This window comes from Vombatus ursinus, unplaced genomic scaffold (genome assembly GCF_900497805.2).
Source record: "Vombatus ursinus unplaced genomic scaffold, bare-nosed wombat genome assembly UNPS02015255.1, whole genome shotgun sequence".
NCBI lineage: Eukaryota > Metazoa > Chordata > Mammalia > Diprotodontia > Vombatidae > Vombatus > Vombatus ursinus.
The window spans coordinates 9,414,232-9,431,820 of NW_020955033.1; the positions used below are offsets into that span (position 1 = coordinate 9,414,232).

The 17,589-nt window shown below is 38.4% G+C and overlaps 1 protein-coding gene across 2 annotated transcripts in view; it reads right to left on the bottom strand.

Annotated features, from left to right (window-relative positions):
* The window catches only part of LOC114031713 (microtubule-associated protein RP/EB family member 2), a 193,017-nt gene that overhangs the window by 165,170 nt on the left and 10,258 nt on the right, over positions 1-17,589 (bottom strand). Inside the window, exon 2 of one of the 2 annotated variants that reach the window (XM_027846870.1) lies at positions 7,582-7,685. The exons of the other annotated variant lie outside the window; for it this stretch is intronic. The gene's annotated coding sequence lies outside the window, so the exon portion shown is untranslated. The remainder of the gene's footprint in view (positions 1-7,581; positions 7,686-17,589) is intronic. 2 annotated transcript variants of the gene reach the window in all.

Genomic DNA, 17,589 nt, shown 5'->3' on the forward strand with positions numbered 1-17,589 from the left:
GCACAGAGAAATTAAGTGATTCACCCAGTCACAAAGTAGGAATGCGCCCGAGTTCAGACTTCAACCCAGGTCTTCATGGCTTTGAGGTCAGTTTTTCATCCACTACAGCATCTGGTTCTTTATAACTTGGGGGGGAGGGGAAGAAAATTTTGTCCTGGTTATAATGGTCAAACTAATTTCTTTTGTGGTTTTAAAACTTCAAGAGGAATGTACTACACCATCTTTATTCATGAATATTTAAAAATTATTCAGCTGTTCAAAGTTCCATTCAATTTATAAGTTCAAAGCATCTTCCAACTGATCATTTATAGAGCATTTCCTTTCTAAAATCATCAAAGAGTAAAGAACAGTCAGAACTTAAGCCCATAAGATTTCTGATATGCATTGTGGCCTTGGGCACTTCTCTGAACTGAAGTCTTAACTGTCTCATCTCTAAAGTAAGTGAGGGAGAGCTCTTTTTGAGGGCTAAAAGTCTATGAGTCTTGGTCACTGCCAGTTTAATGTGATGTTCCCCCTTTGGAAAAAAATATTTTAGTTACAACATAATTCATGTTTATATTGTACTTTAAAGTTTGCAAAGAATTATATAAATGTGAGTTATAAATGATATCAGTGTTTCACAGATGAAGGAAGTGAGTCACAGACAAACTAACTGACTTGGCTAGGTTCCCACAGCTAGTAAATATTGGAGCCAAACTTTTGCCTTTGGACTCCAAGACCAGTTCTCTGCCCACCATACCAGGCTGCATCTCTATATATTTTGGCTGGAGTAAAAGAGAAATATTTCTTTAATGCTTAATTTATGGAGTATAAGACAATTTTTTTTCTTTTATAAAAGGAGTTGTGTCTAACACATTCCAGCACATATGGAGTTACCTGATATGTAATTATGTTGTATAATGGAATTTTTTTCCTCTTCTGGTCTTTAGGCTTGGTATTAAGAAAACTTCCTAACAATTAGAACTATCCCAAAGGAGGATGAGGCTACCTACAGAAGCAGTGGGTACCCTCCAACTTGAGATCTTCTGCAAACCAGATGAACACTTGTTGGGGATGATGCAGAGTAGATACCCTTTGGACAGAATGGCTTCCAAAATTCCTAGACAGGCAGGTGGTGCACTGGATTGACACCAGGCCTGCAGTCAGGAAGACCCAAATTCAAATGCAACCTTGGACACTAGCTATACATGTGACTCTGAGCAAATCACTTAACCTCTGCTTGTCTCAGTTTCCTCAATTACAAAATGGAGATAATAAAAGAATCTACCTCGTAGGGGTATTATTGTGAGGATCAAACAAAATATTACTTATAAAGCACTTAGCACAATGCTTGGCACATAGTAGGTGCTAAATGATTGCTTGCTCCCTTTCTTTTACTTCTCCTTCCAACTTGGGAGATTCTGTGATTGTGTGACCTCCACTTGGAAGACTAGTTTTAAATCTAGATCTTCCGTCAGTTAGATTGTATTGTGGCAGTGTCTTCCACCACATGGAATGCAGGTTCAACACCAACTCTGATAACAAAAGACTTTAAGCTTTAACTCTTGAGACTGCTTCAATGAAGGGAACACCCATTCATGTACTTACTTTATACCACAGAGCTAGTTACAGACAATTCTTTTCAGAATTGTAAATTACTCTGTTTATCAAAAAATGGCCAGGACAGCAAAAGCTCACTGACATCATCATGGAGTTTGATCCATCCACTGCTCCATCCTGAATCTTTATCTTACCAGTCTTTGTGTGTATTATCTTCTGTAAGCAAGCTTCCTAATGTGATGGCAGTATGGCATTGAGAATTCTAAATAGTGCAACAAGAGGTGAAGTCACAACTACAAAATGCTTTATTATTGAAAGCATGTTAGATTCTATTAAGACACCGTATAAAGTAAGCAGTTCAAGTATTCTCCCCATTTTATATATGAAGAAAAGGGATAACAGAGAAACCTAATAATTTGCCCATGCTCACAAAATAAGTAAGGTGAGAAACCAAGGTCTCCTGAGTCTAGAACCACTGCTTTTCTCACCACATCATGCTGCAAACCCTTAACTCCATAAATATTTTCCCAATTGCCTAGAGACTATATTTATTTCTCATGGGAAAATAAAGAAAAGATGAAAGGACAACTCATCTCTGAAATATGTTTTTCATAAATCAGGTTGCTATGCCGCCAGTCTCATGACAGCAGATGAAATATTTCTAACATATAAAGGAGTGAGAAATAAGCCTTCAAGGGAGGATTTGTGGGGAGAAGAGTCTTCTTTATCCTTCTAGATTTTGCAGAGATTCTCAGAATTGTAGTTTCTTATGTACAAAGTAAAGTGAGCAGAACAAGGAGAATGATTTATAAAAAGATATCAAATTGTAAAGAAAAACAACTTTGAAAAACTTAAGAACTCTGATCAACGCAATGACCAACCGTGTCTCCAGAGGGCCAATGATAAAGCATGTTACTCAATTCCTTAACAAGAGGTGCAAAAATACATTTTCTGACATATCTACTGGGTGGATTCATTTTGATGAACTATGTTTAACAGTTACAAACAAAACAAAACATGGAGAGAACCTAACAAGCCACATAGGCCTATTCTGGATTGGAATCAGCCCTCTTCTTATAATAATCTTTAAATGGAGTTAATAAAATAAGCCAATAATGATCCTTAAAAAAAAGAAATTAGGGATTGAATTTGAGGGTCTTCATAACTTACTTCAGTAAGGCTTCATTCAGAGTCTAGTCTCCCTTTCCTCATGGAATAGCAATATCAAAACCAACTTTCTTCTTTTCTTCCTTTTCAACATATTGGCCTGACTTCTTTTTATGATATTATCTCTGAAATGCTAAATATGAGAAACTGACTCACTCTACCTGTAACTTACTCTGATGATTACACTGCACCTAGAATTGTAGTTTTAGAGATGAAGGGACCTTAGAGATTCTCTGATTCAGCCTACTTGTTTTGGAGATTAGAAGATGGATGCCCATGGGGGTGATGCCATTTGCCAAAGGCCGAGAAGACAGTAGCAGAACAAGAACCAGAATCCAGGTCACCCAACTCACAATCCAGGGCACTTTGTTATGTTCATAGGCCTAAAGCAATAAAATCTGACCTGACTCTTTTAAACAAAGTGACCCAGCAACGTCAAATAAGGCTAGTGTAAATTCTGGAAGGTAAAAGAATTAAGACTTTTAGGTTCATTTTCCCAACAAAGAGGGCTGTAAGAGGATCATTTCCAGTCATGTAAGATCACTGGATCAGATGTCTAGACATGTAAGGAATCTTTAGTCCAACCTCTTCATTTTAGCAACAAGGAAACTGAAGCCCAAGGAGATTAGATGACTTGCTTGCTGTAAGGTACTTAGCATCTGAGGTGACATTTGAACCCAAGTCCTTGAACTCCAGAGTCATGTTTTTATTGGGTCAAGCATTTTTTTTTTTAAACAACAACTTTGGTTGAAGTACAATGACTGGACAATAAAAAAGTTATTCAGTTTCTATGTATAGCTAAATGGATTTTGAAAAAAAAATTGCATAGATGTTTAATTTTTTTATTTATGAATTTTGAGAAAAGATCTCAAAGTTGTCAGTATATCTTTTCAACGGCATTTTTGCAGCAGTTTGTAGTGTCAATGTAGGTATTTCCATTTATCATACAGATCCCAACCCTTCCATCCTTGCCTGAACTGTGTGAAGATTGTCTATGTCATATCCTCTTCTAAATTTGCCCCAGGGGACCAGTCTAACATCCAGGGGGTCTTTGTCCCATTATTTTGATATTATGTGCTTACCACTGTGATTTGACTATCTTACTCCTGCTATGTGACTGTCTTTTTTTTTTCTTTCTGCTCATACATTTTCTGTTGACATCCCTTATTCCACTTCTCTGAAATTCTTTATTTGTAATGTGTTGTAACTTGCTCTTGGTGTAGTATTTTCCAATAAGTATATCTTTGATAATTCATACTTCAAGATTTCTATTTCCAAATGATTAGTTACTCATAAGTTTTCTAATAGATTAGGTCCATATCAGACACCACTTAACACCACTTATACACCTTCAGTTAAAACAGCAAGTGGCTACTATATGAACTGATTTAATTTTATATGAAAAAAGGGGGCGAGGCCAAGCCAGCTTTCATATGTTATGAAATAACGATCAGTATATATAAAGGTTTAATTAAACTTTATATATTTGTATATCTTTTATTATTTTACTTAAATGTTAAAATATAGATTGTGAATTACTTCTAATTTAACATAAATAGTAATAAACCTAATGGCACAAAGCTCAACCCCATGATCCATAAATTAGATACACTCCACCATTATCTTCTCCTACACAATGTCATTTGTCTTTTGTTTTCAAAGAGGACCAATGACATCACAGAGTGATGCCTAGATTCACACGTGAATTGAATTTAAGTGAGGCAGAGCTGCACACATTAAAACCTCAGCCTCAGTCTCTCTTCCAGAGTCACCAAAGTCCAGTGGCAAGACAAAAGTCAGGATGACTGGCAATGACCCAGGATGCAGTAGATGACCTTGGTGTCTTTGATGTCTGACAAAGCTCTAAGTGCTCCACATCACCTGCTTCAGCCATCTTCATGGCTGTTGAAACAAATTATTCTTATCTACCCATTCCTTGAGGAAAATCTTCACATTCTTAGAGCAGACATTCCTCTAACTCACCAACAGGTTTGAGGTCTATTGGTAACCCTCAACCTCATTTAGCCAATCTACTGAGATGGTTTGTGGCCACTGCACATGTTACGGGTTCTTGGAACCATGGGTAAGAGTTGGATGAATCAGGTGGGACATCACAGGTGGATGAGCAGCCCTGATAAAGGGTTTGGCAAGCTCATACCAGAGGTGCTAGTCCTCCCGAACACCCCACAAACCTCACACAATAAACACTAACAGAATCACATAACTCAATGGCAGTATCTAATTCAGGGCAGCTAGGTGGCCCAGCAGATAGAGTGCTGGGCCTAAAGTCAGGAAGACCCATCTTCCTGAGTTCACATCTGGCCTCAGACACTTAACTAGCTGGGTATGTCATTTTATCCTGTTTGCTTCAGTTTCCTCATCTGTAAAATGAATTGGAAAAGAAAATGTCAAACCACTCCAGTATTTTTGAAAAAGAAACCCCAAATGTGGCCATGAAGATTTGTATATGACTAAAAAATTACTGAGCTACTTGTTCCAATATGTAAAATCAAATTAATTTTATAAATAGAGCAAAAAGCAATATGCTTGAAACTATAGTATTTCCAATTCATCTTTCTGAGTATTCTTCAATTGTGATGGCCACAGTATATCCGGATACCATTAATGGGGTGACTGGCCAATGAAGACCCAGTTCTTAGAACATACAGGGATTTTGTCCCCTTTGGTGGGTTACACAGAGAATGCAGATATGAGTAGTTGCAATCCAATGTGCAAAACTTGGGAAACCTGTTTCCTATCATGCTTGATTGCAGGGCTGGCAACAGAGATAGAGGAACCAGTGAATCAAGAAGTGATGAGCTAGAACTGCATTTGCACACAAAACAAAAGTCCCAATGATCTTTCAATCTTTTATCCTTTCTGGTGATTGGATACAAGGACTTCTATGAGCTGCCAGGTGGAGAAGGAAAGGTGTCTCGCCCTTTCTCTCGCTCCCAGCTGCTATGGTTCCACAGGTATCTTCATTTCTTTTGTTTATTCTTTCCAGGTCTTAGGTAAAAGGCTAGTCTAAAACAGAAGTGTAGCTCAACATAAAAAGTACAAGCTACTTTAGGATGGTACCTAAAGATGATGTGGGCTTCAGAAATGGTGCCCCCCTTGTGAGAGAGAAGTGGTGGCAATGGCTTTTAGAAAGGCGTTGATCCTTAGAGCTCACCTAAGGAGAACTTATTAAATTCTCTGCAAAGTGAGGAAAAGACTTCTAGATTAGGATTCATAAGTGTCCTTTTGGCACACATGTTCTCTGCATATGTGACTCTCTACTATTATGCTTTAATCTCATTCTCCTTGGGGACGCTGTATGTGCAAGCCTACTCCCCATTTGGGGAAACTGTTTTGTAACAACTGTTCTTTCTATGTCTTCTCGGTAACCCCCTTTCTTAAAAAGCTAATAGAGTTTGACTAGCTAACTGATAATTAACAGAACAGTGGGACTCAGGAACTAGTGTTAGAAACCCCTAACTCCTTGGGTTGGCCCTACAACCTTGAGGAGAAAAGTAGTCAGCTACACACCCTGTGAAATATCATTACGAGCTTAAAGAGTGGTCCCAGTACTATATACACATAAACACGCTAATGCCAAGTGATACTATTTGAATTTTATAGATGTGGAAAAATGAGGCTGAAGGAAGGTAGATGATTAAAGATGTCATAAGGATATCATCAGTTGACCAGGATTAGAATTCCATGTTCCAGCCCTAGGTTTAGGGTTAAAAAAAAAAATCCAAAAAAACAAACTTAAAATGCTTTGCTTCCACAGTTTTAAGCATGATATAACAATAATATATTTTTAAGGTTTAAAGAGCACTTTACATAATTATTTGATCTAATCTCATGAAAATATGAGCTTTAGATAAAAGGCACCCCAAAAAGATGCAATTTGTTTAAAACAGGTTGAACTGTTCTTTGTAGAGTATTGGTTATCAAATAGAGTGGGCAGATTCAAGGTCCCATTCCTAGATTCTACTTCTTCCTTCCCTGTGAGCCCGATTATGTAGTGAACAATTTAGGAAGTTTTAGGCCCTATGCTTGATGCCTGTAGTTCCATTTCTGGTCCTCCAAATTTTATATGCCCAGCCTCATTCCCATTCCCAAGTTCTATACTCCATTTCCCCCTACCTCCTTCCTGCCTCCAAGTACTATATTCAATCATAATGCCTAGCTCAGAAACTCTACCTCCTCTATGCCACCTTATTGGTCTAGTAGAATAAAAGATGGTGACATGCCAGTATGAGAGACAGACAGACTGATGAACAGATGGGATCCCTTTAAGAGGTACATGCAGAGGGCAAAATATGCTTAAAGAGAAAGGCTTCTAGGAGTGCATACTTTTTTCTTTGTGCGTGCTCTCTGTTCTAAAGATTGCATCACTTCTGTATTTCTAGGGGCAAGCAGAAAACAGATGGCATACTTCACAAAATAAATTAACCTGTGAATCATGTTATTGTGCCTTCTTAATAAATTTAACTCAATAATTCAGTATGCTAATGGACAAGCAAAGGAAAAATGAATGTCTTCTTTTCTAATTTAAAAAAATGTAATACAGTGTGAGGAAAAAAGGAAAGTAATTTATTGATTTCATAAGGAACAGAAGTCAGAAATGCTAAGAATTAGCCCAATACTGGTTTCCAGGGGCCAGAAAGTTTTAATTTCTTGATTACTAGCTAGTAGTACAGCACCTATTCCATTACTCTAGTTTATCTTATTCCAAAATGTCACAATCAACCTCTCAAAAACACTTGTTGGTGAGGAGAGGAGGAACAGAGAAGAAGGGGTTGGATAAGTAAGGTCGGAAGTGCAGAATTTTACAGCTAATTTTAGAGTTAATGGGGCCTTTGATACCATGTAACTTATTACCTGTGGAACTTCAGCCACGTTACTCAACCTCTCTGAGATTCAGTTTCCTCATTTATAAAATGGGAAAATCAGATTAGATCATACTGCTCCAAATGCCTCTGGGTCTAGGATAAAATATAAAGTCAGTTTAGTATTTAAAGCTCTTTACAATGTGATTTCCATCACACAAATAAAGACAGATTTAAACAAATGGAAACATATTAATTGCTCACGGGAGATCCAAGTCAATATAATAAAAATAACAATTCTAACTAAGTTAATTTACCTATTCAGCACCTAACCAATCAAACTACTAAGTAATTATTTTACAGAGCTGGAAAAAATAACAAAATTAATCTGGAAGAACAAAAGGTCAAAAATACCAAGGAAATCAAAGAAAAAAAAATGTGAAGGAAGACATCTTAGCAGTACCAGATTTCAAACTATACTACAAAGTGGTAATCATAAAAACAATCTGGTAGTGGCTAATAAAGTGATGGAGTAGTGGAATAGATTAGGTACAGAATACATAGAAGTAAATGACCATAGTAACTTAATGTTTGATAAACCCAAAGATCCAAGCTTGGAGTAAGTACTCACCATTTGACAAAAATTGCTAGGAAAACTGGAAAGCAGTTTGGCAGAAACTAGGCATAAACCAACATCTCACACTATATACCAAGATAAGGTCAAAATGGGTACATGATTTAGACATAAAGGGTAATATCCTAAGTAAATTAGGGGACTACAGAAAAATGTGCCTGCAAGATCTATGGATAAGGGAAGAATTTATGACCAAATAAGAAATAGAGAGGATCATGGGAAGTAAAATGGACAATTTTGATTACAAGAAATTTTAAAAGCTTTTGCACAAGCAAAACTAATGCATCCAAAATTAGTAGGAAAATAGGAAAGTAGGAAAAATTCTTTACAGCAAGTTTCTCTGATAAAGGCCTAATTTCTCAAATATGTAGGGAGCTGAACAGAATTTATAAAAATACAAGTCATTCCCCAACTGATAAATGGCCAAAGGATATGAACAAGTAGTTTTCAGAAGGAAAAATCAAGGCTATCAATAGTCGTATGAAAAAAATGCTCTAAATCACTACTGATTAGAGAAATGCAAATTTAAACAATTCTTAGTAAAAAAATAAAAAAAACAATTCTTAGATACTACCTCATACCTATTAGGTTGGCTAACATAACAGAAAAGGAAAAAAAGACAAAGACTGGAGGGAATGTGGAAAAATAGAGACACTAATGTACTGTTGGTGGAGTTGTGAATTGGTCCAACAACTCTGGAAAATAATTTGGAATAATGCCCAAAGATCTACAAAACTGTGCATACATATCCTTTGACCCAGCAATAAACACTAGTAGTTCTGTATCCCAAAGCGATCAGAGAAAAGGGAAAATGACTCATTTGCACAAAAATTATTTATAGCAGCTTTTTTTTTTTTTTTGTGGTGGCAAAGAACTGAAATTGAAAGGGATGCCCATAGATTGGGCAATGGCTGTACAAGTTATGGTATATGATTGTAATGGAATAATACTGTGCTATTAGACATAATGAAAGGGGATGGTGTCAGAAAAACCTGGGAAGACCTATATGAATTGATGCAAAGTGAAGTGAGCAGAACCAGAAGATCTCTGTACATAATAACAGCAATATTGTAATGATGATCTGCTATGAAAGACTTAGCTACCCTCATCAAGACAATGATCTAAGACAATTCCAAAGGACCCATGATGAAAAATGCTATTCATCACCAGGGAGAGAACTGATGAACTCAGAATGCAGACTGAAGTATAATTTTTTACTTTATTTTTCTTAGTGTTTTTTGGTCTGTGTTTTATTTTGCAACATGACTAATATCGAAAATGTTTTGAAGGACTTCACACGTACAATTGATATCAAATTGCTTGCCTTCTCAAGGAGAGGGAGGAACAAGAAAGGAGAGAATCTGGAACTCAAAATTTTAAAAAATGAATGTTAAAATTTTTTGCAATTGAGAAATATTTAATGAAATAAATAAAAAAAACATGAAAAACATGGCTAACACGGAAATAAGTTTTGCATGCTTCACATGTAAAAAAATAAAATAAAATGTGACTTCCATCTACCTTTCCACACTTAATACACATTTGTCCTATTCACTCAGACTTAGTCACAATCAAACAGGTCTACTTCCTTTTCCTTGAACTTGTCCACACTTTCATGTCTTTGCAGAGGAATGAAGAACTCTCGTGCTTGGGGGTGAACAATCACCTCCCCTTTGTCCTTCAGAATCCTGAGCTTCCTTCAAGTCTCATCTAATGGTCTACCTCCTACATGAAGCCTTTGTAGATCATGGTAGTCCTTAGTGCTCTCCTTCAAATTATCTGAAATGTTTGAAATTCCACCTCATACCCATCAGAATGACAAAGGAGACAGAAAAGGAAAATGACTTGCTGGAGAACTAGAGGTAACTTAATGCATGGTTGGTGGAATTATGAACTTTTCCAAGCAACCTGGAAAGCAGTTAGGAACTAGGACTAAAGAACTATTAAACTGTGTAAACCCTTTGACCTAGCTATACCACTACTATATCTATACCTCAAAGAGATGAAAGAAAAAAGAAAAAAGGACTTATGTGTGCACAAATATTTATAGCAGGTCTTTTTGTGGTGGAAAAGTATTGGAAACAGAGGGTATACTCATCAATTGGTCAATGGTTGAGCAAGTTATGGTATATGAATGTGATGGAATACAACAGTATTCTATAAGAAGAGCTAGTAGTGCTATATAGTATATAGTATGCTATAAGAAATGATGAAGAGGGGTAGCTAGGCAGCGCAGTGGGTAGAGTTCTGGCCTCTTTCCCACTCCAGTCCAAAGTGATTTTCCTTAATTACAGATCTGAGCATGCCATTCCCCCACTCGATCAATTCCAGTCCTGTGTCTAGGGTCAAACAGAAACTCCTCTGTTTACCTTTTTTTTTTTAAGGCAATTGGGGTTAAGTGATTTGCCCAGGGTCACACAGCTAGTAAGTGTTATGTGTCTGAGGCCAGATTTGAACTCAAGCCCTCCTGACTCCAGGGCCAGTGCTCTATCCACTATGCCACCTAGCTGACCCATTTACTTTTTAAAGACCTTCTCAACCTATCCCCAACTTATCTTCCCGGCCTCATCATACATTATCCCAGCCTCCCACACTCTGAATTCATGACAAATTTAGCTTCTCTCTGTTCTTCACCAAGGGCACTCATTCTCTCATCTCTTTGTCAATGTACTAGCTATCCCTCTTTCCTGAAATGCACTCCCTCTTTACCTCCACCTTACATAATCTCCCTCTTCTTCTCTTCCCCTTCTATTGCTGCTCTTTCTTTCCCTTTCTTTCTCTCCATTCTTCTCCCTCTTTCTCTTCCTGTTTTTTTCTCCTTTCTTCTTATACTTCTCCTTTTTTCTCCTCTCTTCATCTCTTTCTTTTCTCCTCTCCTTTCTTTTTCCTCCCTTTTCTCTTCCTTTCTTCTGTCTTAATATTCTCTCTCTCTCTCTTTCCCTCCCTCCCTTTTTCTTCTCCCCTCCTCCCTCTGTAGCCAGGTGTCTGGTAATATAGTAGGTGAATAATAAATGGTTGTTGATTAACTGATGACATCTTAAAAAAAAGAACTATTGTTGATGGCATTCACTTCATGTAAAAGGTGGCTCTGTAGGGAGGTGTGAGCGCTACTCTATGTAGCCTCTTATATAGCTAAACTCTGAGAAGGTCCCGTCTCAGTCCTGTGTAATTTCCATGGGTACATACACTCATCACATGTGCCAGAGGTATGGAGTTTACAATAAAAATACAAGACAGTACAATCAACCGAGATGTAAGCTAAGCCCCTCCCTTGTACAAAATGGTACCAAATTACCTCAGAATGACATCTCAAGTAAGTTCCATATATTTCCTTGGTGATACATGTCATTATGGAATAGTACTGGGAAAAGCAAAGGAGTAGACCATCGGTTTTTTCCCCCTTAAAATAGCACCCTTTAACATAATTGTCCTCTTTCAATCATGGGGTCTCTGTGGTTTATTGTCCTGGCTGCCAGTCAGTAGTACCAGTAGCCACTGGTTCCTTTCAAATAATGACAAACAGCATCTTCCTGGCAAACAAACATTTGTTATTCGGCTCCACAACTTGACTTCAAGGCCCTTATTTACCATTTCCCTGCTACTTGACAACAGCATTCTCAGAGACTGAGTCTCTCTTTGTCTGACTTCCGTCCCCAACATATTCACATCCCAGCTCTTACAATATGTAACCACCGCCAAGTGACTGCTGCCCTGAGGAATAAAGGAAGGTTGTCTAAATCTCAGCTGCCGTCTTTCCTTTTTCCCTGCTTCATATGTGATGGTAACATTACAAACACATAAAAATAATTTCCTGCTCTTTTAATTATTTGGAACTTTAAATCATCATCATACGAACACAAAAGGTAATTTTGAAACTACTCTGAGTTTAGGACCACCATGAAATCTCTAAGGTCTAATCCACCCTTTCACTGAAATGCTACCCCAATCCCCATGAAGAGGACCCTGACTTCTTGAAGGCGAGGCCAGCCTAATGGGAATTCTAGAAGGTTCTCTCAAGCAGGAAAGGCTTTGAGACCAGGTCTGGCAGTGGGTCATGGGTCTGTCATCTGAGGATCACCTTAGTTATTCACAGAGGATCATGCCCAGAAAAGTCACTTCAGGGTGATGAAGTTTTCATCCACAGAAACTCACAGAAATCATCTACTATGGTAGAGAGACTGTATAATCTTTCATTCAGGGAATGCTCATGCCCTTGCATATTGCCATGAAAGCATATGGTTTAAAAGAATTCAGTTACACCAACCAACACTTAAATACCTACATATGGAAGGCGAAATATTAGGTGTTCAGAATATAAAGATGAAAACAGCACCGTCCTTGCCCTCAGGGACTTTACATTCTAATAGGGATATAAGTCAGACATACAAATGAGTATGATTTAAGTTAGACTGTGGTAAGGAGATGAAGATAAACTGCCACAGAAAAATCAAGAAGGGATAAATAAATCACTCTTAAATGGAAAATCAGGGAAGTATTCATGGAGTAGGGAGCACCTGGGTTATGTCTTAAAAGGGTCATATAACTATAGATTTAGATCTGGAAACCACCTCAGAGGCAGCCACTCAGCCCAATCCTTCATTTTACAGATGAGGAAACTGAGGCCTACAGAGTATAAGGGATTTATTTGCCCAAGGTCACAGAAATAATAAGTGGCAGAGTCACGGTTTAGAAGTAGGCTTTCTGACTAGAAATGCATAGTGAATGAAGTGCATCTCTGAGCCTCAAGAGCTTTCCAAGGAAGGACAGAAGATAAGTGCCCATGTTTAGCAAAACTACAGACTTCCAGGAAAGGGGGCTACACTCAGAAAGAAGTTCTCTTCAGTCACTGTTGTTCAGTTGTTTCAATTGTGTCCGACTCTTGGTGTCCCCTTTTGGGGTTTTCTTGGCAAAGATACTGGAGTGGTTTGCCATTTCCTTCTCCAGTGGATTAAGGCAAAGAGGTTAAGTGACTTGTCCAGGGTCACACAATTCATAAGTGTCTGAGGCTGGATTTGAACTCAGGTCTTCCTGACTCCAGGCCCAGCTAGCTCTATCCATTGCACCTCCTAACTGCCATGCATAATCACTATCCAGGAGCTCAAGAGGTTCCCTCTTGAGACAAAGGGGCAGGGATGCCTCTGGCATGGGCACTTTCTTATTTCTGTTTTTTCTTTTCTTTTTCTTTTTAAGGCAATTGGGGTTAAGTGACTTGCCTAGGGTCACACAGCTAGTAAGTGTCAAGTGTTTGGTCTGAGGCCAGGTTTGAACTCAGGTCCTCCTGACTTCAGGGCTGGTGCTCTATCCACTGTGCCATCTAGCTGCCCCCACTTTCTTATTTCTTGAATGATAAGGACCCCCTGTATCTCAGAGTTCAGGAAGGAAGCCATATTTTCATCAAACATAAGGCAGGGAGGTTGTTCGCTAAGATCCTATTTTTTCCCAAAATTTTAGGAGTCTATGCTATTACATGATTCTATCCTCTTTCACCATAGCTGGAGGAGGAAGGAGTAAGGGGAGGGAAGAGGACAGTTCTATGAGGATCTAATAGTTAACAAACATCACAGTTATATTTCTTTCTTTTTTCTTTTTTTTTTTTTTTTGGCAAGGCAATCAGGGTTAAGTGACTTGCCCAGGGTCATACAGCTAGTGAGTATCATGTGTCTGAGGCCGGATTTGAACTCAGGTCCTCCTGACTCCAGGGCCGGTGCTCTATCCACTGCGCCACCTAACTGCCCCACACAGTTATATTTCTTGTGCTGTTTCATGCTATTCATTCAAGATCAACTTGGGATTATAGAGCTGGAAGACGTCTTAAAGACAACCAAGTCTAAACCTCTCATTTTACAGGGAAGGAAACAGAAGCACAAAGAGATAAAGCCCAAGGTTATGGAACCAGAAAGTATCTGAAGTGTGATTTGAACCCAAGTCCTTCTTGATTCTAAGCAACTAGGTGGCACAGTAGATAAAGTACCCAGCCTGAGGTCAGGAAGATTCCTCTTCACGACTTCAAATCTGGTATCAGATGCTTAAGGACTGTGCGACCCTAGGCAAGTCACTTAACTTTGTTTGCCTCAGCTTCCTCATCTGTAAAATGGGCTGGAGAAGAAATGGCAAACTATTCCAATATCTTTGACAAGAAAACCCCAAATGGGGTCAAGAGGAGTTGGAATTGACTGAATTAACTGAATAACAATTTTCTGATTTCAAGCGCAATGTTTGGTCTCCTAATGTGAGGCTGCAGCTTTCAATTACTAATTGCTCAATGGCCCCTACAGTGAGAAGAAAGAGTAATCCCTCAAATTCCTTCTAGAATTTTAGCCTGAAGGACAAGAAGAAACCTGGTTTCTTCTCCTAACTCTGTCACTATCTAGGTTGTGATTTGGGGCAACTTTTTGTTAACTCAGTTTCCTTATCTATAAACTGAGGGGGTCTTCAGATAGATGATTAAGGTCCCTTCCAGCTCTAAAATTCTACAATTCAATGGCATATACTCAAATATCCTAAAGTTGTTGCTTTAAGTCCTTGGGCTAGTCTTTTTTTTTTCTCTTTTAGAGCAGATCTGTGATTTCATTGGAATAGGTAACTTCCAGTGCAGAAAATCCCTCTACCAACACAAGCCCGCACCTGCCCTATAACTAAAAGTCTTGGACTGGAGTTGCCTGGAGTACTTAGTGTTTTGCAGAGGGTCACGCAGACAGTGCATCTGAGATGGGTACATGTATCACAAACTGAAAAGACTGCTACTTACACAAACGAATTTGCTATACTTTTCAGTTTCAATGGATCCTAAACGCAATTTAAATTTGAGATATTCGTGTCTTCTGAAAGCCAAAAATAAAAAAAAAAGTATCTGTTGGCACAAGAAATTTTCACTGTCCTATCTACAATATAATAATTTAAGAATGATGATCATTTATAGTCTTGTGATTTTTCATAGAATTTAAAAATGGTTCTGAGAAATTCAAAGAATACAGGTATACTTATGTGGCTGATCTTGATAAATATTTACTAAGAAGTCAGACAGTACAAAATTTTGGAGGAAAGAATGGCTGTAATTAGAATTCATAGGAGCAACTGTATGGCCACAAGGAATTCACTGTTTGGAAGCCTGGAACAATTCACTCTATTTCTACAAGGAAGGGAGACTTCAGAGCTGGGCGCTACACTGAGCACTATATGCAATCTTATCTATAATACAGCTATGCTCAAGACCTTGTGCACAGCTTAAGCACCTGGGCAGCTGTGCTTAAGGCAGCCTCAGTTTACACACACACACACACACACACACACAAAATGCAAAACTCCAATAGGTATTTAAATTAGCAGAGTCTGAGAAGAGGCAGCATGGTAGAGTCGATTTGGGATTAGGCTGGCAGTCACGAAGACTCCAGCTCAGGCCTCGCCTCTGAGACACACTGGATCTATGAGTCTGGTCAACTTAAGTAACCTCTCATTGGCACAATCAACTTTTTTAAGACTACGTGTTGGAGAACACATGCAATTCTGCATCAGTGGAAAGGGTTCCCTATAACGGTGAAACCATAGGTCCAAACTCAAAATATGGAAATTACTCTACTGTTTCTCCCCTTCAAAAGAATTAGAGGACTTTGGGTTCATTCCTGACTATTCTACTAACCTATGTGACTTTGGACAAATCATTCAACCTCTTGGGGCCTCAATACCTCATTATGCTGATTTGTAAGATGAAAAGATTGAAATAGATCATCTCTCAAATCCCTTCCATTTTTAGGCCCCATCAACATTGAGCTCAATATTCTCATCTGATTTTTTTAAAAGTCAATTAAAATGGAGTTTGAAAGGTAAAATGAGTCTTGTTTTTTTGAGAAGCATTGAATACCTGGCTAAGAGGGGTTTGAGAGGCACTATGGCATAGTGGAAAGAAGACTGCTTTGGGGGTCAAGAGACTTGGATTCTCTGTTCCTGTCTTCAGGTAAATCATTTACCTTCTCTGGCTCTCAATTTCTTCATCACTAAAATGAGTGGGTTGGACTAAATGATTTCACTCAATTCCCTTTCACTGCTAACATTATACAACTCTAAATATGTAGCCCCTAAAAGAGTCAGACTAAACTAAAGAGAACCAAATTGTAGGTCCCAAATAAATTAAACGGTCACTCCTTTCACCAATTACTGTTTTAAATGTTTCATAGCAATTGTGTGTGTGTGTGTGTGTGTGTGTAAAACATAGCCTTTTTCAATGATGTTTGTGTTGCTCTCCCCACAGGGTTGGGGAGGTGGAAAAAGAATCAGTATTAGCAAATGTGGACTTAGCCAATACAATTTGAGTTGACTGGTAAGAATAAATTTGGGTGCCAGAAAGAGTGACCAAGTTAAAGGCTTTGTGACTAAGTGTCAATCTGATCTCTAAACGGGGGTTTAAAAATTATGTCTGATTTTTCTAATACACATCCGTCTCATTGTAACAGCAGAACTGACTTTGAACATGACCAGAGGTTGAGAGCAAGGAGACAGTGATGCCAGTTGGCCAAAATTTTTTGATGTGCCCAATCAGAAAAGTGTATCTACCCACAGATACTGCTGCTGACGAATATTTAGACATCATACCAAATTAAAATAAGCATCGGCTTTACCTTTTTTTTTTTTTAAATTAAATGTCAATGTAGTTAGCTCAGTTTCACCAGTGCCTAGCACATAAGTAGGTGTTTACTGAATTGAAATGAACAAATGTTTACTGAATTGAAAAGAACAACAACAAAAAAATGCAGGTGTTATTGAAGATTATTCTGTAAAGTTATGCTGTTATAAGAATCTGTGAAAGGATAAAATCCATGCTCTGAATTTCCTACAAAATAAATTAATGGGCAATTTCCCCAATTCCCATATTCAGAGATGCAGAGAGAGTAATGGTCATCTCTCATTTAACAGACGAGGTAACTGAGGCTCAGAGAGGTTACATGTCTTGCTTAAAAGTGCAAGAATTTGGGGCAGCTAGGTGGCTCAGTGGACAGAGCACTGGCCCTGAAGTCAGGAGGATCTGAGTTCAAATCTGGCCTCAGACCAGATTTGTCACTTGTCACTTACCAGCTGAGTGACCCTGGGCAAGTCACTTAACCCCAATTGCCTAAAAAGAAAAAAAAAAGTGGCAGAATTTGGATCTGAACCCAAGTCCTCCTCCTCAAAATCAAGCAAGTTTCCCATTCCTCCAGGCTGCCTAGGAAAAGTGGTGAGCTAGAAACACAGGCACTGGACTACAAGTCAAGAAAATCTGCGTTCAAGCCTAGTTCCTGTCAATTACTAGCAAGCCGCATACCCTTTCTGAGCATGGCTTTCCACAACTATAAAAGAGGCCTGCTTACACCCATAGTACCTACTTCACAGGTTTGTTTTAAGGCTTAGAGAAGATAAAGCGTTTTGCAAACTTTAAAAATGTTACATCAATGTCAG